This window comes from Neovison vison, chromosome 8 (assembly GCF_020171115.1).
Source record: "Neovison vison isolate M4711 chromosome 8, ASM_NN_V1, whole genome shotgun sequence".
Classification (NCBI taxonomy): Eukaryota; Metazoa; Chordata; class Mammalia; order Carnivora; family Mustelidae; genus Neogale; species Neogale vison.
The window spans coordinates 42,824,583-42,850,863 of NC_058098.1; positions in this window are offsets into that span (position 1 = coordinate 42,824,583).

Consider the following 26,281-nt stretch of genomic DNA (forward strand, 5'->3'; position numbering starts at 1 on the left):
TGTCTATGAACATATAATTATACGCCCATCTTTACAAGGTTCCTGCCTTGTATAAATTCAGGGAGGCCCCATTCACATTTAGGCTGTGTAAATCGTGTCCCCTGAAGTTATAGGAAATGCAGCTCAAACGCCTGAGCCTGGCCTCCCCAGATATGGATGTTCAGTGACGGTGCATCTTTCATTGGACCTTTCTAGTGCATAGTCCTTTGAGGTCAGGGGCTTCCAACAGGCTGTACATTATAATCACCTGGGTAGGCCACACCCCAGCCAATGAGCTCTGAATCACTTTGGAGTGGGGCCTAGAGCCAGAGATCAACATTTCTAAAGAGTCCTCCGTGAGTCCAACGAACAGCCGAGGTTTAGAACCAGTGCCCTCAAGGAATGTGTACAGATTCTTTGAAAAGGCTTTCCTCTTTATTTTTATAAAAGGACATAATAATTGGAATTCCTTGCAGAAAACATTCGCAAGTCACAGAAAAGACTAAAACACAAAACAAAACAGGGGCGCCTGGGTGGCTCAGTGGGTTAAAGCCTCTGCCTTCGGCTCAGGTCATGATCCCAGGCTCCTGGGATCAAGCCCCTCGTCAGGCTCTCTGCTCAGCGGGGAGCCTGCTTCCTCCTGCCTCTCTTCCTACTTGTGATCTCTGTCTGTCAAATAAAAAATAAAATCTTAAAAAAAAAATCCCCCTCGATGCACTATTATCTGGTTGCGATTTCTCTTTCTTTTATGAATGTATTTCCCCACGGAGTCGAATGGGGCATTAAAGTTTGGTCTTAGCTGCATCCTGCTTCTCTCTTCAAAGGCCAAGGGGTGAAGGAGAGGGATGTCTTGATTGTGAGCTTTACTGTTTCCCCTGACCTCGGCCGAATGTGAAACCTCTTCCCAGAGATTTTTCAGCTCCTCCTTCCTCTTTCCTAGCCCAAGAGAACCTAGAGAACTCAGGGGTCAAAAGTCACACAGTGAGTCTTCTGCTCCAGACTTTGGAGGGAGGCTTTTATTAACTTGCTGAGGCTCCTTGGCCTTCTGGGAGGCCAGCATATTTTGTTTGTGATGGCTCCTGCCAGGGTGGAAATAGAGCCCTGCACAGTCCCTGAGCCTTCACAGATCCATTCAATAATCCTCTAGAACACCCAGCCTCGCCCAGCACCTGGGCCTTCTGGTAACTGATTCCGGATCCAAGTTGGGCCCCTGGGAATTTGCTTGCTTCTCACAGCAACTCCTAGCCTCAGGACTGGTGAAACGGGAGCCTGTTACCTGCTGACCTCATCACTGACCACAGGGCACCCCCTGGATATGTGACTTCTTTAGCTTGGCCCTGGGTTGGACCAGCCCTGGAAGCCCCTCCACTCCCACCCCAAGCCAGGCTCTGATGCCTCCTGCAAGATACGAAAGATTGACAGTCACATCCACGCTCCACAAATATTTACTGGAAACTAGTTATGTGTGAGGCACTTTGGCTGGTGCCCAAATTAGAACGGGTTCTTCCCTTCTAGAGCAAGGAGAGGGAACAGGGTGTCCCGAGAAGGCCTTACCAGGAGATGTCAGACTGTCATACAGCCGGGATTTAGGGAGGGCTTTTTGGAGGAAGGGGCTGGTGGACAAGACAAGCAGGGTGATGGGAAACTGCTTGGGTGAAAAGGGGCAGGCATGTTCTAGAGAGGGGGACTAGCACGCGGCAGACAGGAGGAGTGGAAGGGAGGCCCCTCCAGACGAGAGTGGAATGAGCTGACAGGGGCACTGTCCATAAACCGGATCCTATGGCCATAGAAGGTCCTGTCGGCCTTCCAGGAACCTTCCAAGGTTTCTAGGCAAGTGAGTAACACAATCAGACAGACAGACACACGCCCATTGAAACACCCAGTCCAAGGTGTGGAAGCCATCACGAGCCATCTCCCTTGTGTTAGCTCTGATAGAGACACAGCAATTTGGAACATGATCTGCCTCCGAGAAAGGGAACCGGCTGTCTGGGGACCGGGGAAAGAGGGACACTTTGCCGTATGCGTGCTTTCATACCTTCTGGGTTGTATTCATGTCGTCAGTGTATCAGCTCTTCAAAAAGAGAATAAAAATTAATCCCACCCCTCGCCCCCTGTTCCAAACCGGCATCTCTTTGTGAGGAGACATCAGTCAAATCCACATCGGGGTGGGGGGAGGGGGGACATTCTGCCCAACGAATGAATGAGTATCAGTGTCATGAAAGACACACAGGCTGGAAGAAGTTTCCAGATCAGAGGAGAATGGGGAGACCCAACTTAAGGGGATGGGCCTCGGTCGGGTCCACGATCAAAGCAAGAAAGGACATAATCAGGACATCTGGAAAAACTTGAAGACAGACCAGAGAGAGAGACAGGATTGGCATCTATGTTAAATTCACTGGGTGTGGTAATGGTTTTGTTTGTATGAAGGAGAATGTTCACCGTCTTAGCGGATATATGCAGAAATATCTGGGTAAAATATCGGGATACTTGTAACATATTCTCAAATATTTCAGGGGGAAAAAAAAGAAGAAAGGGATGAAAGAAAGAAATATTGATACTTGGACCAATGCACCTATTGATACTTTGGACCCATGCACCTATTTCTAGAAAGAGAGAGAGGAAGCAAATGTGACAAAATGTTAACCAGTCAGTGAATCTCATAGTTATTATTCCTGCAGAGTTCTAGGATTTAAAATTTTTCTAATGAAAAGTCAGGAAAATTAGGGGTACGTGGGTGGCTCAGTCCTTAAGTGTATGTCTTCAGCCCAAGGTCCTGGGATCGAGCCCCGCATCCGGCTCCCTGCTCAGCAGAAGCCTGCTTCTCTCTTTCCCACTCCCCCTGCTTATGTTCCCTCTCTCACTGTATCTCTCTCTGCCAAATTATTAACAAAATCTTTTAAGAGAAAGAAAAAAGGAAAGTCAGGAAAATTAAGGTTAACATAAAATTAAAAATATGTTTGGGGCACCCTGGTGGCTCAGTTGGGTTAGCATCTGGCTCTTGGTTCCGGCTCAGGTCATGATCTCAGGGTCATGAGATCGAGCCCCGTGTTGGACTCCTCACTGGGTGTGGAGCCTGCATGAGATTCTCTCTCTCCCTCTCCCCCTCCTCTAAAATAGATAGATGGATAGATAGATAGATGGATGGATGGATGTTCAAATGATCGCTTATTTAAAAACACAACAACAGGAGCGCCTGGGTGGCTCAGTCGGTTAAGCATCTGCCTTCAGCTCAAATTACGATCTCAGAGGCTTGGGATCAAGTCCCACATCAGGGTCTCTGCTCAGCAGGGAGTCTGTTCCCACCCTCTGCCTCTGCGGCTCGCCCGGCTTGTGCTCTCTCACGCGCACTCTCTCTCAAACGAGGAAATGAAATCTTTAAGAACAATAACACCACCACCGAATGGGCTTTTTAGCTTTCCCGTTTCGATCAAAACCCATCCCTTCCCTTTGTGGTGGTGACCAACTGACCTCTCGCCACTCCTCTGGGTGGTACCACCAGTGAAAACACTCATGCTTCCAGCCGCCTTCTTTAAAACACTTGCCACAAAAGTGTTCTGATGCCACAAAATGGATGAAACTCCTCACAGTGAAGAGGCTGAGGATGGCACCTACCAAAACGATTCTCCGTTCTTTTTAAGTTCATAAACATTTCCAACAGCATAACGTCCTGACCTTTTTCCTGTGCCAAGCCAAAATCATTTTTCTTTGAATAAGCTCAGATTTAGAAAAAGAAACCAATTATCCAGGTGGCCTTTAGAGAGTGAGAGTTGTTCTGAAAATTCACAGCACGGTGGCGCAGGAGGGCGTGGGGCAGAGGGACCCTAGGGATGTCCCTCGCCGCGAATACAGGCAGTGCGCCCTGTCACCTGTAAATCCAGAGCCCGGACTGGCCACTATGTTGCCCATACTATCAAAACTGGAGATAGTGACAGACAAAATTCATTACCATCCATTGTCTCCCAGCAGAGAGGGGGTCCGGATGGCGTGGGTCTCTGGAGAGTTTGAATGGTACCAATGAGAACCCCGAGGCATGGGGTCCTGGTGGGTGGGGCCGGGCCTGCAGTGGGGAATCCCCAAATGTGCAATGTGCTGTGGAGAACTGGGGATGCCAAAGACAACACTCTTGACCTTGACCCCACTCACTCAGGACCGCCTAGGCCTCCCTTTGTGCAGCCAGAGCATTTTGGAGCCCCGAGGCTTCCAGCTCTCTGATCACAGCATCCTAAGTAGCTAAGAGCTCAGGCTCTGGAGTGAGAGCTGGGTTCAAATCCTGCTATCCACAAGTGGGCTAATTTCTCCAAGCCTCATTTTCTTCCTCCCTAAAATGGGTAGTGTGAGAACCCACTGCGAAGTGTGATCTGATGACGAAATGAGACGAGCCCTCTCAAACCCTCAGGATAGATGAGCATCCAGGGGGAACCCCACAAGGGGTAGCCCCTGGGGCTCTGGTCAGAGTGGATCAGGGTCATGGACTAGGGCTGCAACCCAGAAGCATGGACAGATGGAACAAACCACATCCCCAGGGGGACAGCAGCCTGGGGGACAGTGGGCTCTTGCACGGGGAAGGGGATACTGAGCAGTGACGGGCTTCACGAAGCTACGATCCCAGGAGAGAAGCCTCATGAACCACAGAGCTTCTGCTTCCCCAAGCAGAATTTGCAAGTTTGGATCCTGAACTGAACTATTTGAGAAAACAGAGCTGAGGCTCAGGCAGCGCCAGTAGCCCGCCCCCTCCGACCTCGGCCTCCCTGCTAAATAGACGCTAAAGAAAGGAGTTTCATAATTCATATCCGTGGAGGATAGATAGATCACTCAAAAGATCCCAGTTCACTGGGACGATGGACATCCTCGCCAGGCTGGAAGCAAGCCTCCCTGCCAGGTCCTGATGAGTCAAGGAATTCTGGGGCACAGACACCTTGTCCACCGTGCCCACCAAGTGATCTTCCACCAGACGTGTGGTCAGATTGTCTGTACTCTGGAAATTCACCGTTCCTCTGCCCCTGTGTTTTCCCCTCTGGGCCTCAGTGAAGTGTTCCTCTTGGAAATTTTCAGTCTTCTTGGCATAGTTAAGGAGAAAGGAATTTTTCCAGAACTCAGTCAAAGATGCTGACGTAGCGGGGTTGGGAGGGGAGGGTGATCTCAATAAGAGCCAGGGGGGCTGGGGGGGCTGGGGGAGCTGGGGTGGTGGCAGGGGCCCATGTGAGAGCCCAGGATGTGCGACAGGGCTCTTCCTGACCCGGACCCACGGGCCCTGAGCCGGGTTTGCCTGCTGACCAGCTTTCGTCATTGGTCATGGGCTCACATCTCGTCATCTGTCAGATGTCCTTCCCCGCCCTCCAGGGCCATGCAACATAGACACCCAAAAGTCTCTCCCATAAAGCTGGGTGGACAGGAGCTGAGGCTTCTGCTGACTCCCCTCCATTTCTCCCGGGTTGGTCCCCACCTCTGTCTACCTATACCAAACAGAATGGGAGGAAGAACTCTCTGGAATCCAGCCCGGCCACAGCTGTTGAGAGAAAACACTGAGGACGCTGAGCGAACACCCCAGGGGCTGCCATCCCACCAGGCCTCCACGGGGCTTCCCGCCTCTTGGGGTCCTCAGAGCCTGGGTCCAGTCTCGGTTCTAACACCCCACCTCAGACCGCGACACAGCATCTGCGGCCTCCATGCTGCCTGTTTCCTCCCCTAGCTCGTTGATTTCCTGCCAAACCATTTCCCTCCTGGCTTCAAACTTTTGTCGGGAAAGAAATGAAATCAGCACTTGGAGACCTGGAAGGGGAAAAACAGCTGCTTTTAACAAAACGGGATGGGGGAGGGGAAGCAGAGCCGCTGGATCTTGGTGGAAGAGCAAGAGTCTGGTGGGGGCACGAAGCTCGGAGTGCAAGGGGCAAACTCCAATGCCCAACGGGCCCAGCAGGCGCCATGAAGGAGACTTCACATGGCATCCCGGGCTGCCTTCTTCAGACACAGACACATCCTGTGTCCACATGAGTCATCCCCATGTATTTTCCTCCACTTCAGAGTTGTGGGTACAAAAATATTTCTCTTTCCTCTTAGCTCTCCGATAAGAAATATAACAGTGCCTATGTTGGAGACACAATAGAGAATGGTGGGGACTATGGCATCAAGGCCCTTGGGTAAAATTGCTCAGGTTGGGCAGACTCTATGACATCTACCAATGGAGGCCATGTGGTGACGTGGGCCTCCAATAACACATCTGACCTAGAGATCTCGATTTCTGTATAAAAAACAGCCTGAGGTTTACTAATCCAGAAGATGTAAGACCCTGGAGAGTCAGCACAGCGTGGGCTGAGCAGAATGAGTCTGTGGGTGGAGTTGAGACCTCTGGTTTATGGGTGGGGGCAGACATGTAGACCCTCGGCCACGGCAGCTGGCATGGGCAACATTGGCCCCTGACCCTTCCCAGCTCTGCTGTGCTTTTGCTTCCCCAAGTGGGTACCTGGGGCCACTCCTTGGAGGGCTTCCCTCAGCCGTTGGAGTCTCCTTGCCAGACAGAGTGAGCCAGAAGTGCCCAAAATGTTACAGTCTCCTCCCATGCCCAACGACTGAGGTGAAGGAGTTATGGCAGTGGGAGTATGGGAGTCCAGCCCTCTTGTCCTGGGTCAAGATAACTCTGAGCAGGTGCATCTGGGAGGTTCAGTCAGGTAAGCACACAGGCTCTTGATATTGGCTTAGGTCATGATTGCGGGGTCATGGGTTTGAGCCCCGAGTTTCATGGGGCTCTGCACTCCGTGGGGAGTCTGCTTCTCTCCTTCTCCCTCTGCCCCCCCTCAAATAAACCAATAAATTTTTTTTTAAAGATAACCCTGAGCATCCCTTATACACTAGAGCACCCTGAAGGATCAGGCTGAAGTCACTCTCTGTAGGGCCTTGCCTGAGATCGTCCCTGGCTCAGCCCCCTTCCTACCCTGACCTGCTTCTTTCACTCCCTTCCCAGTTTCTCCCAGGAGAACCTCCTTAATAAATCACATGCACCATGAGCCCTTGTCCCAGGATCTAATTCTGGACGATACCACCCCCCACCCCCTCATTAGACACAGTCAAGGCCAGTGGACACTCCTCTTGCAGTGCAGAAAGAATACCCTAGCCAGGGGTTGATACAACAGTTTGGGGGCCTCAGAGGTTCTCTGTAAGAAGAGATCATCTAATCAGAGAATTAACTTAGGGTGCTGGGACCCCTCCTACAGCTTCTCTGCTCTCCCACCCCACCCCTTCCTTTGCTTCTCACCCTTCCTTTAGACTTGCGGTTGGTCCCAAACATCCCCCCTCCCCCACCACAGGGCAACTGCCCAGATATTGTGTGCCTGACCCTGCCCTAGTCGCAGAGTGGAACTTGACCAGTATCAGCCAGTTTGGGTAAATCCTTATCCCCTTGCCTAGCGACTGGTACCAGGAATTCAGGCCGCCCGTCCCCTAGCCAAAGAAATTCCTGTGCAAAGTTGCGGAGAGTGGTGCCGAGGTGATCCAGTTACCTCGCAGCTGGAAATTCTGGAACACAGATATGATCTAGACAATGTGCAGGCCTGGAACATGAAGGAAGCTGCTGAGAATAAAGCTGATCTACAGAGGAAGGCAGAGGAGCACACTGAAGGGAAAGGAAGCCAGAGCCCAAATGTGATTTCTGTTGCTTCCAACCCAAAGCCTCCTGGTACTTCCCAGGAGGGGAAGGTAACGAATCAAAGGTGTTTTATCAAGCCAGTTACTGCCCTGGGCACCTGAGCAAGGAGGGATGGAGATGACCCACAGGAGAGGGTCACAGGCCTCAGAGTTAGTCCGATCAAAAGTAAAGGAGCCGGGGTGTTTACCCATCAGCTCCTGTCAGGAAAGCAGCACTACTCTGCTTCACTGGGAATCCAAATAGAATCATGGAGAGTTTTGTATTAAATAGGGACACTTGGGTCCCACCTCCAGGAAATCCTGAATTAAGGAACCTGGGCTCTGGCCTGAGCACTGGAACTGGTAAGATCGCCCCAGGGGATGCGCCTGCGTGGTATCCTCTGAGAAACCCCGGTCTAGATGATTTCTCAGATCCCTTTGAGCCTACAAGTCTGGGGCCTCCCTGAACAAGTTCAGCTGAGGATGGAAACCCTGAGAAGGTCACCAGTGCAGCTGGAGATAAATCACTTGTTGGCTGGGGTTGCAGCTGGTGGCGGCTTGAGAAATGAGGTTTTTGGCTCTAACTCCGTTGTTCGTGCTCCCGTGACCATAGCGAAGCCGGACCCGCAGACTTTCTTTTTAGAAAGGGGAAAAAAAAAAAAAAATGTCAAGCATATTTTCCGAGGTTTAATTTCCTTGCAATGTCCTGAAGAAACCTTCCTAAAAGCTTATACTGCCTCAACCCCAGTCTCTGGTAATAACATCAAAGACTCTGAAACTGAGACCCAGTGTGACTTTGCTAAAGTAAACAAAATTCGAGGGAGGAGGGAAATGAAAAAGAGCATGGGTCTAGGGGAAGCCAAATCTCTTTCAAGAGGGTGAAAAAGGGAAGCTGGTTGGGGGCAGGGGTAGGGGGGCAGAATTCTGAGTTTAAAATTCAGGAAAAGAAGGGAAATACATCAGGGTTGCCAGATTTAGCAAGTAAAAACCCAGGATGACTAGTTCAATTTGAATTTCAGATGAACAGTGAATAATTTTTTTACTGTCTAGTGTGTCCCGTGCAATATTGGGGGCATACTTAAATAGTGAGTGGGGGGCATCCTTAAACCAAAAATAGTATTCACTGCCTATCTGAAATTCAAATTGAAGTGGGCATCTTGGATTTTATCTGGTAACGCCAAAACACACAAATAGACTGGTCGCAACTGGTTAGAACACCCTTAAGGAGATGTCTGAGTTAAACTGAGTATCTCTGTGCTTAACTAGGTATCTCTGGTCTTACCCGCGCGTCTGGGGCCGTGCAGGCGTCTCTGGCCTTCTACCTGCAGCAGGGGAAGGAGTTCCACCTATCTGTAGGTGGAGTGAGAGATGTGGAAAGAGGGGGAAAGCGGCGGAAAGAAAGGACGGCGTCCGTGGGGGTGGGGCGTGAGGCTCCCAGCATCCCTCAGCCCCCCACCCCCACTCCCGCCCACCTCGTGCTGCTCAGGCCCGAGAAGAGCGCCAGTCCCCGTCCAGGGTGAGAATTTTCCCTAAGCCAAGAAATCGGGGAACTGCAGCGCCCCAGCCCCGCAGCGACGGGATCGGGGACCTAAGGTTTAACCAGATCACCACCCCCAGCGCCCCGCCAGTCCCGGCCACGGGCACATTCCGGGCTACCCCTTCCCTGTCTCCCTGTCCGCCCCCAACCCCCATGCCCTACACTTTTCCCTCCAGGCCTGCCTCCATCCACCGTCCTGTCTCTCCACCACCCCCCTACCGCCGCCCCCCCAGATAGGGAAGCCGGAGGCCGCGGAGTGGTCAGCTGGGTCGGGCGCGGCGGATCCCCTTCCCCAGGGGGACCCAGCTGTCAGGGGTTGGAGGGGAGGGAGCGGAGGCGCGGGAGCGGAGGCGCAGCTGGAAGCTTCCCCGCCCCGCCTGCACCGTGCTGGCCAAGGTCAGAGTCCGAAGCCAGTGGCGGGCTGGCGCGACGTTCCAGCCGCGTCATGGTGTGGAGAGCCCCGCGGGGCTGCCAGGAACTGGGTGCGCTCCCGAGAGGCCGGCGCCCGTCGCGGGGAGGTGACTTGATGGCGACCAGAGCGCCACATCCTCGCGCCCACTTTCAGCTCCCAGGAGCTGCCCCAAAGAAAATAATCCAAACCGAGAAAGAGAGAGGGGTCCAGATATTGTCACAGCGGCATAGGGAAATGGTTCCCAAAAAAATCTTGGTACATCAGCACAATGGAATTTTTTTTTTTTTTTATTTCTTCAGGCATTCATTAGGTGCTCACTTTGTGAGGAGCGCCCTGACAGCTACTGAGTGCAAGTGGGTCTCTTCCCCCCACCCACTCTTCCTGGGGTTCCCAGGCAAGATCCTGGCGCTTAGAAGCACAGACCCCAGAACCAGAACACGGAGTGCGTCACACTGATCGGCCTCCTCACCTGTGATACCTGGTGGAGAGAGAGGATTCAATGAGGTAATGCTTGTGAAGTGTGTGGCATGGTGCCTGGCACGTAGTTAAAGCTCTCAACAGTACCCAGCTGTTGTTGCCGTAACTGTTACTGCAGAAATTTGAGAAGTGCCCTCAAAGAAGGGTGCTCAAACCGTCACAGGATCACAGAGGAAGTTGTGCTAAGTGATGCAGTAAAAGGGCACCTACGCTCTTAGGAGTCCACAGAAGAGGATGTGCTAAGTGCCCCAAAAGAAGAACGTGCAAGTTCTGAGAGCACAAAGAACATTGTGTTTCATTCCGCCTGGAGGTGCTAGCTTAGCCGGGTCTTGAAGGATGTGTAGGAGTTTGCTGGGTGGACCAGAGATGAGAAGGCATTCCAGATAGAAGCAAACACATGGGCTAAGACGGGAGGAGAGAAGGAGCAGGTGAGTTCCAATAATGGTGTCTTGTGGAGAATCAGAGTGGTGTCCAGGAGTGCCGCTCTTTACTTCTGCACACCTGCCCTCAGTCACAAGCTGGCCCACCTGCTGTGAACATCTGGACCTTGGCTCTGCATGCTCAAGACCCCACCAGGGGCACCCTCCATCCATGGTGAGGCCCACAGCCTTTTGGTGGCCTGTCGAACCCACTCAAGATGCTTGGAGGCCAACATCGAAAGGGAAGTTTCCTTTATCCTTTTCTTCCCACAATCATTCTCAATCTCTTATAAATTTGCTCACCTCCTTTCCAGCAACCTTTGAGCTCTTTATATCCAAAGAGGCTGGGAGAAATAGGGGTGAGCTGCTTTTGTGTCCATTGACTCAACTCCAAGTGAAAAACAATCCCAAGTTCTTGAAAGCAGGGATTTGGGTGATAATATTAATCATACTAGTTAACAAACATGATCACTTCCTCTCCCTTAAGCCCTTTGCATACACAATCTCTCTAAATTGCTGTTCTTGGCCCCTGGTTTTAGATAATGCAGCTGAACGGAAGTGATTTGCTGAGGGCCACCCAGCTAGTAATGGTGAATCTGAGATTCAAACCCAGGGCTCTCTTACTCCAATGTTCATGCTCAATGTTCATGTTCTGGGCCATGCTATTTAAGGAGCTAAACATGGGGGGCGCCTGAGGGTTGCAGTCAGTTAACACCTGACTCTTGGCTCCGGCTCAGGTTGTGACCTCGAAGTTTTGAGATTGAGCCCACGTGGGACTCGACACTCAGCAGGGAATCTGCTTAAGACTCTCTTTCCCTGACAAACCATAAGAGACTCTTAATCTCACAAAACAAACTGAGGGTTGCTGGGGGGAGTGGGGTCAGGAGAGGGTGGTTGGGTTATGGACATTGGGAAGGGTGTGTGCTATGGTGAATGCTGTGAAGTGTGTAAACCTGGCGATTCACAGACCGGTACCCCTGGAGCTAAAAATACATTATATGTTTATTAAAAAAATTAAAAATTTTTTAAAAAAGACTCTCTCTCCCTCACCCTCTGCCCCTGCCCCCAAAAAATAAATAAATAGGGTTTCTGGGTGGCTTAGTCAGTTGAGCATCCAGCTCTTGATTTCTGCTCAGGTCATGATCTCAGGGTCGTGGGACTGAGCCCGTGTGGGGCTGGCTCCATGCTGGGCGTGGAGTTGGCTTTTGAATTCCCTCTCCCCCTCTCCCTCTGGCCCTCCCTCCACACTCGTGTTCTCTCCCTCTCAGTCACTCTATATATAAAATAAATAAGTCTTTAGACAAGAAGAAGATAAACAAGCCTAGTGAGGGTTTCAATCAAGAGTACAGAGAAGGCAGGGCTCCTGACATCGTCCTCTGGGGAAGCGGTTAGCTGGTGAGGTTGTCACAAGCCGGTAAGGGACCACGGCCACGGACCCGAGTGTCATGTACTGAGCGTCTTCTATGTGCCAGACACTGTCCTGCATGTCATGTCGGTGTCAGTTAGGAGTCCACCCCAAACCAAAACCACACGAGGTCTTTCAACCAAGGGGATTTTGTCTAGGGGATCTGGTTTGCAGCTCTCACTTGCCTAGAGGAGCCGAACAGGGCAGCGAGGTGACCCGGAGGTTCGTAACAGCAGGATGTCATTGCTGTCACCACTGGGACCAGGACAGGAAGGGACACAGGAGAAGGTAGGGTGACCAGAGCCCATGGTTCAAGACCACCTGGCAGGCCTCAGAGCCACCGTGGAGATGGAGCTGCCACCGGGGAGACCACCAGGTTTGGAACCCTGACAACTGCCACTCCAGATAGTTATTTTTATTCCATTTTAAAGATGGAATAAAATGGATCATTTTAAAGATGAGGAAACAGAACTGCAGAGGTTAACAAATGGAGACTAACCAAGATGAAGCACCTTTGAGGTCAGTGGAGCCCTGGTTCAAACCCAGGTCAGTGTGTCTGTCTTCACAGCTCAGGTCAAACCAGTCACCGCAGGGACTTTGCACACCATGAAGAATGCAGCAGTAAAAGGAGGCAGTTTAGGAACTTCCAAAGCCTTGATCACTGTGGGGTCAAGGCTCAAGGGCCCTGGGGTGACAGTGGTGTTCACATTGGCTTCCCTTCCTGCCCACCACGTCCCAGTTGTAGCTGGGCAGTAAAGTCAGATGAAGCCACAGCCTGACTCTGGTGTTGAGATGAAGAGTGATTTCCATCTTCTTCTTTGTGCTCCTCTGTGTTTTCCAAATTTTCCCCAAGGAATAGGCACATTGTCATCAATGAGGACAGAAAATCTTCAGGTAATACCAAGCCAGTAGCGGCCTCCAGATGAAGCCTTTCACAGGAAAAAAGTTGGGGTGAAAGATGCTTGTAGGAATGCAGACTGGCTTGCCTCCATACTTCAGCCTCCTCTCCTGGGAGGGGATGGACCCATGGGGTCTGCCCCTCACAAACACATACACCCCATACATACATGTATCACACACATGAACACACATATGGTCTTGCATGCACAACGTGTGTGTGCACTACACTCATTTGCTCACACATACACACGTAAAAGGCACACATACACATGCACTGACACACATGCATACATACAGGTACATGGACATAAGCCAAACTGTAGCCTCTTGTGTATCACACACATACATGTGCACATATCACACCCATTCACACACAGGCAGACACATCATATACATGTACACACCACACACATGTGCACATAGCCATTACACACATCTCTCACACACACACACTCACACACAGGTTTATTCTGTTTTGCCTTTAAAATGGGACTTGGCAACATTTTCCCTGCACAACCAGCTCACAAGGCTTTCTCTGGACTCTTTGTAGCACGTCTGTTGGATCCTAGAACGGGCCGCCCAGCTGAGATCTCAGGGATATGGCCAGAGAGCCCTTCCATCTGGACCGTGGCAGAAGGCTCTGCCTGTGCCCTTGAGCATAGAGCAGCTGGGCAGGAGTTTGCCTTTCACACCCAGAAGGGCTGCCCCGGACCTGCTTCCTCCGAAGCAGCCCCGCACTCATTTGAAGGAGTAGCCGAAGTTGGCAGAGTTCACACTTGCCCACCAGGGGGGCAGAACAGGTGTGGGGAGAAGCTTATGCAGCCTGACCCACTGGAGCCCTCACAAAGGCCCTTCAAGTCAGAATGCTTGAGGCAAGCCCCTGCTGCTCTATGGGCCTCAGTTTCCTCATCTGTCGGGGGAAGGACCTCTCAGCTCTGCAGTCCCACACAGCACGTTCCCTGCGTGCTGCCTTCAGCCTGCAGTCCAAGCCTCCTGACGTACAGGCAGTGGGAGAGGGATTTGATTCAGAGGACGAAGCACACCCAAAGTCCTCAGCTTTATCTATTCCTTGGGCTCTCACAGTCCCTGCCACTATAAATATGCATGTGGCTTCACTCCACCAGCAAGCCCAGATGGTCTGGAGGCAGGCCGGTGAGGGGAGGGGGAATCCCCCCAGCGGTGCATTTACTCCAGTGCCCCGCAGGGGAACCACCCCCAAGTGGTTTGCCAAAAACATCTGCCCACATGTTTCCTGGATGAAATACTGAGCAGCAAAGGGCCTGGGATGGAAGGGGACAGCTGTGAGGTAAGGGCCTCCGGGGTGGTCTAGAACAGGAAGAGGGTGGCAGGGACTGCACCTACAGGTGTGGGGGCAGGGTCACCTGGGTCAGTCATGGACCTGGAGCTGTTCGTGGTGGGGTAAGATGCCCCTCTGGAGCAAGGTAACCTTCTAGACAGGGATGCCGCAGCGGAGATTGAATGTAGGCGTTCTGGTTCTTTAGACAAAGACCTTGTCCGTCCCAACACAGGATGAGTGATGACAGGAAATCCTCTTGAAATGACTTTGAAATGAACTTGGTATCCCCTGGAAGAAGGGAATGAACCCTGTATAGTCCAAGGAGTACAGAGTGGGCTTTTACGGAGAGCCACGCTGGCTCTCTGGTGCCATGTTCCTCCCCACAGGGTAAGGAATTGGTGGGGCCAAGAAGACACACCCCGCTGGATGATCCCACGTACCCCCTTATCCTCAGGGAGCAGCCATAGGACCAAGGGATGGAATGTCTGTAAGATGTTTACTATGCTAGCTGCTGTAGTCAGGATCGCATTTGGAAAAGAGGCTGGGCCAAGTAGTTAAATAGTGATTTAATACAAGAAAGAGTTACAAACGTGACAGAAGAGCTGGAAACTTAAACAGGGAAGGGTAAGGCAATGCAGACTAGAAGCCTCAAGAAAATGCTCCTTCCCTAGCATTGGAGGGACAGAGGAAGGGAGGGCATTATCAGGGGCTGGAACTGGGAGCAGCAGGAGCTAGGACTCAGCGGGGTGGGGGCGGGGGTGTGTGGATACAGCCCTTAACTGGAAACACCACGTGAAGCAGAGAGGACCTAAGAGAGCCTTTCCCCAGCTACTCCCTTCCTCCACACGGATCTCTCACCAGGGCCTTCCATTGGCTGAACCAACAGGAAGCCTGAATGAAGGGAGCCTGGGAAATGTAGTCCACAGGGTCAGGCGTCCGCAAGACTGAGCAGAGCAGGAAAGGATGAGGGAAGGATAGGACAGCATGTAAGAAAACGGCAGGTCTCTCTGCTTTCATTTTTTGACGGGATGAAAATGTCTCTTGTGCCTACCCAAGGGCAGGAGGTTGCCTCAGCTGACATCTTTGAGTCTCTTCTGATCATACAGCAATGGAGGGGGTGAGCAGGGAGGGAGCTGTCTCTGCTACCCCAGGACCCCATCAGGAGGGAGAGTGGGAGAATGACCTCAGGTGGGCACCACAGGTCACCTGACTGTGGCCTGGAGAGCTGGGATATCTGGACTCCCAACACTTGAGGTTCGCAGGAGTGGCTGGCCCACATTCCCGGGAAGTTAAGTACCAGTAGCAGCAGTCACTCCTAATGAATCATCTATTAGTCTAGGCTAATCTAGCTTCATGCTTTAATTGGATTGTTTCATTTAATTCCTTTAACAAGCCTCTAAGACAAGTACCAAGAGTGTCTCCATGAAACACAGAAAAAAAAAATTATAGAAAAATAGATGGGGGCTTTAAAAAAAAAAAAAAAAAGGGCGCCTGGGTGGCTCAGTGGGTTAAGCCGCTGCCTTCGGCTCAGGTCATGATCTCAGGGTCCTGGGATCGAGTCCCGCATCGGGCTCTCTGCTCAGCAGGGAGCCTGCTTCCTCCTCTCTCTCTCTCTGCCTGCCTCTCTGCCTACTTGTGATCTCTGTCAAATAAATAAATAAAATCTTTAAAAAAAAAATTAAAAAAAAAAAGAAAAATAGATGGGGGTGCCTGGGTGGCTCAGTGGGTTAGGGCCTCTGCCTTTGGCTCAGGTCATGATCCCGGGGTCCCAGGATCGAGCCCCGCATCGGGCTCTCTGCTCAGCGGGGAACCTGCTTCCCTCCTCTCTCTGCCTACTTGTGATCTCTGTCAAATAAATAAATAAAATCTTTTTTAAAAAAAGAAAGAAAAATAGATGATGTGTCCCAGGTATCTTCAAATAATCGAACAAAGTCAAAGTCCTAAAACTGAAGAATGAGAACATCCCAGAAGGTCCGAGTATGCAGTGTGGCTACGTGAAGCCAAATGAGACCTTCAGGTCAACATAGTCTTTTATCAAATGGATAGAAAAATAATCAACTTCTGGGTATGTTCGTTCTATGTAGTAAAGGATGCATCATTACTACATATGTTTTTATTGAGTAGTTATTTGATATTGAATGAGATTCAACATTGTAAAAGTTCCATATGACATGCTATAAAATATGGAAGAAGAAATGGAAGATCAGAGAGGCGGAGTAACCTGCCCAAGGCCACACAGCTTGTCAGTGAGACATCTGGTATCGCTCAGGGGAGTAACTGCTAACTAACCCTCTACATACTATTGATGTTTCCCCACCTGTCTGGTCAAGTTCAAAGCTCCTACTCCCTGAGCTGAGGTGGGTGAGGGAGCGGGGGGTGACATTGGACATGCATGTTCTAGCAGCAACCTGAGCCAAGTACAGACTGGGGGAGAGTGTGGTGTCATCAGTGTGTCCCTGTGAGCACAGTGAGTACGCTGCGTGCTAACAGGGCAAACCCAGAATATTCCCCCAGTGGGACAGCAAAGAGTCAACTGTCAGAAGTTTCTCTGGCTCTCCCTGGCTTTTTCCTTGAAACCAATAAAAAGACCACATCATAAGGGAACTATGGAGCTCTTCAAACACAGAGGTCAAACACAGAGGCCCAGAGGGGTTGGGTGACTTGCCCAAGGTCACACAGCTGGCGAGAGGAAAACCACACAACACCAGCAAAGGCACCTGCAAATCTGTTTCGGGGTCTGCTTCCTCTCTCCTCTTTGCTACTACCGAGTTTCGACGGTTTAAACCTAGAGGGCAGAATGGGGAGATCTGGTTTTTCTCACACTCCTTCACAGGTTCTAAGCCAGATTTTACACTTGAACTGAAAGCTTTAAGTTTTAGAGAAGAAATTAAGTTTTAAGACATAGCTCTCTCCCTCCTTCCCACCCCAAATATGTTAGAATCTTCTTTTCCCAGACCCCCCCTAAATATATTGAATCTCTAGGGTCAGAATATATTTATATTCTATGGCCAGAAAAGAGGAATTTGTGAGTTTCCCTATTCCTGGTGAGACCAGGTCAGGGGAAGAAGGGCTCACTCATCTCAGCTCGGGTCTGCCGTCTTGGACACCAGGCCTCTCGTCCATCTCCCATCAGGGAGCTGTGGGTCTCCATCCCTCAGGCTCCTCTAGGCTGTGTTTGGGGCGAGGATTAATGCTCTGCCACAATTCATGAGCCACGGGGGACAGTGGTGTTGACACCTGGAGTTCTGGCTTATGACTAATGAGCTGCAGGGGACAGAAGGCAAATTCTACCTCACTCAGAGATGGACGGGCTAGCAGAGAGCTGAGCTACTTCTGAACACAAGCGTGGTGTTGTTAGCTTTTGCTGGGTAACAAACCACCCCAAAGCTTAGTGGTTTAAAACAACAATCATGAGGGATCCCTGGGTGGCTCAGTCAGTTAAGTGTCTGCCTTCGGCTCCGGTCATGATCCCAGGATCCTGGGATCAAGTCCCACATCGGGCTCCTTGTTCAGCAGGGAGCAGGCTTTCCCTCTCCCTCTGCCTCCCGCGCCCCCTGCTTGTGCTCTCTCCCTCTCTATCTTTAGGGGAAAAAACAAAAACAAAAAACGTGTGTTCAGCTCAGGAGTCCACAGGTCAACCATCTAGTCTGGGCTCCCATGAGTGGCTCTTTTGGTCCCAGCTGGGCTCACCCTTGCACCTCCGGCCAGCTGCTGGGTTTGCTGAGCCTCAGTGATCAAGGTTGGCTTGGCTGTGATGCTGTGTCTCTGTAGCCTGGGCTTTCTACATGCTGGCTGGCGGGATCCCAAGACGAGAGCAGGGATACTCAAGGCCTCCTGGGGCCCAGGTTTAGAATGGTCATTCATTTCACCATATTCCAATGGCTAAGTCAGTAGTCACAAGGCTAGGCCTGACTTAAGGATTAGGAAACTGGCTCCAGCTCTTGCTCGGAGAACTGCAAGGTCACATTGCAAAAAGGCCAGAAGATAGGGAGGAAAGAAGGACGCCTACTGGGTTCGCAAATGACCTTCCCCAAATGTCCCTTCTAAATTCTTCCTAGATGTTGAGAGGAGGAGTCAAGATGGTGGAGAAGTAGCAGGCCGAGACTACCTCAGCTAGCAGGAGATCAGCTAGAGAGCTTATCTAAAGATTGCAAACACCTGCAAATCCATCGGCAGATCGAAGAGTAGAAGAACAGCAATTCTAGAAACAGAAAAACAACCACTTTCTGAAAGGTAGGACTGGTGGAGAAGTGAATCCAAAGCGACGGAAAGATAGACCCCGGGGGGAGGGGCCGGCTCCGGGCAAGCGGCGGAGCAACTCAGCATAAATTCTTCCTAGATGTTCAGGAAGAAAATATATATACATATCTATTGAATAGAATAGTCCATCCAAGCAAGGATTCGGGGGTCCCAGGCGAGCCCTCCAGCCGTGGTGAGCTCAAGCCTGGAAATTCTGGTTCACACTGGCCAACGCTACATCTGCTACATCGTTAGAACTCTTGTGAGCCTGCTGTGAAACCATCACAGCTTGAAAGTGGCCGTGGTGGCAGTATTTCGACAGCACAGACACAAGGCAACACCACAACTCAGAGTGTTTTTCTCCCAGAACGCTGGTGTGTAAGTACACCATTGCCCTTAAGCCAAAGCAAACATTCTCTTCCAGTCTCATGAGTAAGGTGGGTGGATGCCCAGTGAAGGAGTCTAACATGCTAGTCAGCACGTCATGAGGGCAGTCCAGGAAGGTCAACTCAGAGGCTGGGGACTTGCAGGGGAAGGGTCTCAGAGTCCCCTAGGGAGATAGAGATAGGTCAGGCATCCTGGAGGAGGTGGCCTTTCAGCTGGGCTCCAAAGCATAAATAAAAGTTGCCGTGGCCAGAGAATGGGGCTCAGGCCGCAAGTATACCATTTAGAATCCATTTGGCTCCCAGTGACAGAAAAACCCAAGTGGCAGTGACTCAAGCGAGTCAGAAGCCTGATTTTTCTCCCCACAGCAATCTTGGGAAGGAAATGGCTCAGGGACAGGCTGTGCCTCCTGCCCTGCCCTTTAGCCCACCCCATGTTCTAGAATCTCAGAGAGCAGGTGAAGGACCTTCCCCCATCTCTTCCTTTCTTGGGAGTAGGGGGTCACTTAATGGTCCGAATTTGACATCCAGCTTCCCTCCTTGCTGGGTGACCTCGGATGGCCTGCTTAACCTTTCTGACTCCAGGACTGCAACTTGGGAAAATGGAGAGAAAACGATGCATGGGGACTCAGGGGGTGGCCCCGTGCAGAACCTAGCATGGCAGCTGATTCAGGGTGGGCATTCGGGGGGGAGAGGGTGTGAGTGAGAAAGAGACACAGAGACAGAGGGACAGAGACATTGGTTCTTCTTTCCAGACTTCAGCCAACCTCTCTCTCAGCTTCTGCTTGTCTGAGAAGTGAGGCTGCCCTTTTTCCTGGGCGTGTGTGGGTGGGATGATTGCGGTGGGGAGAAGGTCCTAGGGGCCTGACCTTATGGAATTTGGTTTTACGTGGGCAGCTTTGCTGAACCTTGACCACTTCCGCCTAGCCATTTCAAACAAAGGGTCCACAGGGGATCCTGGCCCCAGCCTCCCCCCTGTCCACCTTCACCTGCAGCCTATGACCCCCGTGAGAGGACTAGGCCAGCCACACCTGTCTGCAAAGGCCTCTTTGGGAAACAGTGCCACCTCCTCCAAGGTCAAGGGGTAAGATAGTCTGGTTGTGGCAAGGCCCGGTACAACCAGGGGATAGGCAAGGGCGGGAGGTCTGCTGGGTCAGTGATCCAAGCAAATATTTAGCAGATCAATGCTCAAGGTTGACCTTGATAGTTCATCACCTGGGTCATCGGGAAGTGGCTTCCTGATGTTCTCCCCCGCACTTTCCTTCACTGAGGCCTTCGCCTTCCGGGACAGGCATTTCTGGCTGGGGTTAGCAGTTCACCCAACTCCCCAGCCCCTAGGCTAGAGCGCCTTGCTTTGCTCACTTAACTGGTCCCAGGACAAATTATCTCCCCCAGAGCAAGGGGCCGGGGAAGGCAAGCATCCAGCCCTGCGCTCTGTCCAGCTTGCTAGCTCTCCCCTAAACTGCACAGCCACACATCCCTGGCCCCCCTCCATCTGGCGAGGACGTCCCTCTCCCAGGCCCCGGAGGGAAAGAGACTTGGAGGGAGCTGGACCCACATCCCACGGCAGCTGGAGAGGGAGTCCTGTGCTTTCTCAGAAAGCTGCTGAGTGTTGCCCAGAGCCAAGAGCCAAGAGCGCAGCACTGCCTCTCAGGGCGCTTTGTTCCACTTACTGGAGGGCTAAAAATACACTGGCACTGCCCAAGGCAGCCCTCGAGAGCCCGGGGGAGCTAGCAGTGGGAACTCGGTATCCTGGCACCTGGCACAATTAGAAGGAGAAATGCAGTCCCTCCCTCAACACAGAATTCGCCGGCCCCTGGGTCCCCACGCCCGCTTTGTCTCCCAGACTCCCCCTTATGTTTCTTCTTCTTGAACATGTGGGGTTCCCTGCATCCCTGCTCCACCCCACCCCCACCCCTGTTTTCTTCTTCTTTCCCTGGCCTGGGCCACCTTCATACCTGGTGGAAGCCTGGGGCTTCCTACTTGACTGTGCTTTTACACATGTCGAAACAGCAGCTCTCCTGTAAAATGCCCAGGAAGCTTCGAATTCCTCCAGCAAAGCCACAATTAGTGGCAAGGCTTAAAATGAAAATCTCCTTAGCAGGCAACAACCCAGGGGCTTAAAATCAAGAACTATGTATTGACACTCGGCTTCAATCGGTCTTCATCTTTCCAGGACCTCAAGCCTCTTGGAGAATCTGGTGGAAGCTATGGACCCAGAAGAATGGCTCAGAAGCAACCTTCTCCAAGTAGTTTTAAGGGATTCATGGATAGTGTGAGCCCTATCCAGGATCCCCCCCACCAAACCCCAACACACATCTCCAAGCCAGGAACCCTTGGTTGATTGGAAGCCAGGCACTGAGCTGGACCCTGAGCTGGGAAGATAAGAGAGGAGACTAATTTGGGGACACAAAACAGCCAGCACCGTTGCATTTTGAGAGAGGTAAGAGCCAGGGGCCTTGGGCTTGGGGAGTGGGGAGGAGGAGGAGGGGGCAACAAGAGCGTGAGGGAGAACAGGGTACATCCAAGTGAAGTTTTGAAAGGCAAACAAGATTCTACCAGAGAGAAAATGCAGGTTGAAGGGTTCATGTACAGAATGCATGTTCTTAGCAGGGCATACAAAGGAAAGCGTATTTGAAAGCTGGGTCAGCCTGAGGACTGGCACAGGCTAAGCAGGGCGAGTGTATTGGTTTTCTGTGGCTGAGTAACAAACCACCACACCCTCAGAGGCTTCAAACAGCACTCGCTAATGATCTTACAGTGTCCATGGGTCAGGAGTGGGCACAGCTCTGCTGGGGTCTTTGCTCGCTCCTTGCAAAAGGTTTTCAACTGGGGCTGTGATTTCATCTGAAGCTTAATGAGGGGAAAAATGTGCTTCCCAGTTCATGCGAGTGGTGGGCAGAATTCGTTTCCTGGCAAGTCCGGGTCGGAGAGCCCCAGCTTCCTCCTGGCCAGAGGCTGGAGGCTGGCCTCAGCTCCTGGAGACCACCTACGGTTTGTGGAGGCCGCCGCCAGCTGCTCACCTCATGGTCCTCTCCGTAAGCAGCTTACAGGACAGCTATGGGCTTTTTTCCAAGCCAGCAGGAGAAGTTCTCTCGATGAAGTCAGCTAAGGCAGTCTCTTCTATGACATAACCTAGTGGAAGTGTGACGTCCCCTCGCCTTTGCTGTATCCTATTGGCTAGCAGCAAGTCACGGGCTCAAAGGCATTTAAGGGGAGAAGATTATACAGACAGTAACAAAAAGAGTGGAGATCATGGGGCCTTCTTAGAATTCAGCCTCCCACAGGAAGACTTAGCTGGAAAGAGGGTTAGAGACCAATGACGAAGGTCTTGAAGACCGGAGTTAGGAGTTAAGAACTTGATTCCATGAGACCTAAGAAGCCACTGGAAGGGGTGGAGAAGGAAGGATAAGAGCAGAGGCAAAATAAATAAATGAAATCTTTTTCAAAAAAGAGAGAGAGAGAGAGAGCAGAGGCGAAGAAGCCATTGCCCTTTCGGAAGGCGATTGCCCTGATTCAGAGGCAGAGAATGAGGGGCTGTGGCCCTGGGGACGGCCCTCAGGGACAGGGGAGTGGATAGCTCCACATGGGAAGGAGACACCGAATTCAACTTTGGTCTAGTGGTTCTCAGCTGGTTGTGGATCAGCCACGTAGGGATATCTGGCAGGAAGTTGGAAATGTGAGATTTAGAGTTCATAAGGTAAGGAGGAAACAAGAGACTAGATCCCGTAGTCAGTGCTCACAGAGGGTAGATGAAGTAATGGGGCAAAGTGAGAGAGAACCAAGGAGGCCCCCTCAAAGGAAGAAAGAGCCAGGCTGAGAGGTAGGAGAAATGTGGGGGTGCTACAGGAAGTGTTCTTGGAACTCTTTCTTGTTCAAAGCTACAGGGAGGCTCAGCAAACAAGACAAATCTTGCTGGCCTAAAAGCTGAGACCCTGCCAACTCACCCTGAATGTTCCCTTTCCTGCTTTGCCCCAACGCTCCCACCAGTGGAACAGTGGGTAGGCCCAAGACAAGCCGAAGAAGGAAGCGACTTGGCAATAGAACATATCTGGGACCCTTGAACCTTGCCCCCAACCTTGGGCTTGTCCTAGCTGTTGCGAGAAGCTTAAAAGGGAAGACTCAGTGGGACCCAGGCAGCTGTGAGGGCTTCTGGATAGCATCCCGCCCTTCCATTTTCTTGGGGAGTGGAACCCAGTGCAGCCCTGGGGCAGATGGCATATCCCCAAAACAGCCGCAGCAGTGTTTCCCACTGCACATGCTCATTTACAACATGGCTTTGATGCTCTCTCATCAAGAGGTGGGGTCTGTGTCCCTTCACCTTGAACCTGGTGGCCTTTGTGACCACCTCCACTAGTCGAGTCCACAGAAAGGAGGTTGGGTAACCTCATCCTCATGGTGGGACCTCACAGCTGGACAGACCATGCAGCTTCCACAGGTGTCTCTTTCTTGGGACTTGCGTCTTTGAAGTCCGGAGCCATGGTGTAATACATCCAGTTATCCTCAAGTCGCCATAAAAAGAGACGCCCCCCCCCAGCCCAGCCTCAGCTGAGCTCCCAGCCAACACCTGAGCCCCTCAGGCCACACCTCCCGCAATGACTCTTGATCGTAGTCTGCCTTGTTCTCCCCGGGGGGATTCACGAGGCACTGCCGCATCGCCCCAGCTGTGCATTCCCTGGGAAGGCCAGCTTTATTCCCCCAGATACACTCTGCCCAAGCCCCGGAGTAAGTGAGAAGCAAGTAGGCCCCAGGATGAGTGTCCTGCTGCTGATAGGCACAGGTCACCTGCCCAGCTCCCAGATCCCCACCCACTCCACTCCAGGAAACATGGAAAATCCAGAGACCATCCCAGGCCCAGCTGCACTCCAGGAAGAACCTGGGCAGGCGGCCCAGAATTACACAAAATGGACTTTGGGCTGATTGCCCAAGTTGGACTAACACCCCCACCTTCTTAGAAAGGGCACTCTTTCTGGAACCAAGGCCACAGCTTGTCACGAAAGCCAGATGTTGGCAGAGCAGATCTGAGGGGGCAGGAGGGGCCCCTTGGAGTAGAGGAAGCCCATCCCTGATGCCTCCCCCAGCCTGCCAGTCAGGGAAGGGAAAGGAGACCCTCACATGCACAGAACACAGATAATCCAGATTGCTACAGGTGGCCCATTTGCTCCCAAGAATGGACTCAAAGGTGTTGGGACTCATCCCTCTCATCCCTGCAGTCAGCAGTGAGATAGCTTGGAAGCATAATGAAATGGTGCTCCTTACAGCAAAACCCATAAGAACCAGGAAAAAACTACTTCATGTCCTGGATTTGTGTTAGGATGTAACTGACACCGGTACCTGGGGCATCTCAGCTAGGATTTGACCGCTCACTTAAATTGCTTTAATTCTGTTATCCATTCCTTCAACAAATATTCAGTGAGCATCTACTACGTGCCAAGAACGATAAGAAAAAGACACGGATTCATAAATAAAAGGGTGTGTGACTATGGAAAGGACACCCCTAGATCAATGGTTCCCAACCCGGGTCCCTGGGGACATTTGTCAGCATCTGCAGACATTTTTGACTTCTAGTGGGCAGAGGCCAGGGATGCTGCTGAGTATCCCTGCGGTGCACAGGACAGCCCCACACCACAGAGAATCGTGTGGCCTCAAATCTCTTTAGTGCTGAGATGGAGAAAGCTGATCTAGAAGGAGACACAGGGGCACCTGGGTGGCTCAGTGGGTTAAGCCACTGCCTTCGGCTCAGGTCATGATCTCAGAGTCCTGGGATCAAGCCCTACATCGGGCTCTCTGCTCAGCAGGGAGCCTGCTTCCTCCTCTCTCTCTGCCTGCCTCTCTGTCTGCTTGTGATCTCCGTCTGTCAAATAAATAAATAAAATCTTTAAAAAAAAAAAAATAGAAGGAGACACAAAAAACAGGTGACCAGTGTTTACCTGGTGGGGGAGGGGAACGGGGGGACCAGGACGCAAGGATCATCGCTTTGCACCCTGTGCTCTTTTCAACAGTTTTGTTGAAAAGATTCTTACCGAATGCAGGTATTACTTCTTCTTCTTCTTATTATTATTATTATTATTATTTTAAGAATAACCGTGGGAGGCCTGGGGGGGCTCAGGCGGTTAAGTGGCTTGCTTGAGGCTCAGGTCATGGTCTCAGGGTCCTAGGACTGAGTCCCCCATCAGGCTCCCTGCTCAGCGGGGAGCCTGCTTCTCCCTCGGCCTGCTTGTGTGCTCTCTCTCTCTGACAAATAAATAAATAAAATCTTCTTCAGAAAATGGGGTACCTGAGGGGCTTAGTCAGTTAAGCCTCTGCCCTCAGCTCAGGTCGTGGTCTTAGAGTCCTGGGATCGAGCCCTACCTTGGGGTCCCTGCTCAGCAAGGAAGCCTGCCTCTCCCTCTCCCTCTGCCTGCTGCTCCGCCTGCTTATACTTGGTCAAACAAATAAATTAAATATTTTTAATAAATAAACATAAATAAAAAATTAAATAACCAAAAAGAGAATAAAGGGGACTCGAGTTAGCCATAATTACTTGCTGGTCTTCACCTGACAGTGGAGAGAAAGAACTCTGAAGAGGAGGGAAAACCGAGGACGGCACAACGCCTGCTCCCTGAAGCCTGTGAACCCATCCAGCCTCCTCAAAACTGGGATTTCTCAACATCAGTGCCCCTGATGCTAGAGACCAAATCATTTTTTCTTGTGGGAGCTGTCCTGCACGCCGTAGGACATCCAGCAGCTTGGAGTCTGCCTTCTCCCTGCTAGGTGGCAGCTGCCTCCCAGTCGTGACACATAAAAATATTTCCAGATATTTCCAAATGCTCCATGGGGAAGGGGTGCAGAATCACCCCCGGTTGGGAACCACTCTACTGGGCCCACTCTGTGCAAATCCAAACACGGGGAAGTTTCCATTCACTGACCTCTCGACCTCACAGTGCAGCTGGTCCTCCACTGGACACATAACCATGCAGAGGGGCCCCAGGATGTGCACAGAGCAGACAGTATGCAGAACAAAGGGCTGAGGGGGCGCGAGAGCTGCCTGTGGGAAGTGTTACTCACAGATCTGTGTGTGTAGAAAAAGGCCTCTAGGCTCCTCTGAACCATCTGCCCATTTCACAGACAGAGGAAGAGGGCCCCGGGTGATGTGGCCAAAGTCACACTGTGAATGATGGCCAGGTGAAGCTGGGATGGCGCTATTCCCTATAGCATCCCAAGATGTCCCTTGGGATTTTCCTTGTTCTGTTCCATGTGTACCCTAGTATGCCTCTCTTGAAACTGATCACCTCCGATAGCGCATAACTAGCCTCATATGTTTCGACATTCACCCTGTCTTTCTAGAGAAGCGTTCTCTCAGCTGTTTCCTAGCATGGCAGCAGGCCCCTGCAAGAACCAGCTTGTTTGTGGACACAGGGGTGTCGCCTAGAGGCTGGAGAGTCACACCAGCGGCTGGCTGCCGCAGACCCAGACACAGAAATGTCCTCCATCCCTGTGCCTATGGCCCCTTCTGCAGCCACAGGCGGCTGAGACCTGGGAAAACCCAGTTGATGAAATTCTCTGACTTCTCCAAAGAAGAAAGCAGCAGGGAAGAGTAGCAGGAAAATCAAAATCCACCTTGTTTCAACTCCTTG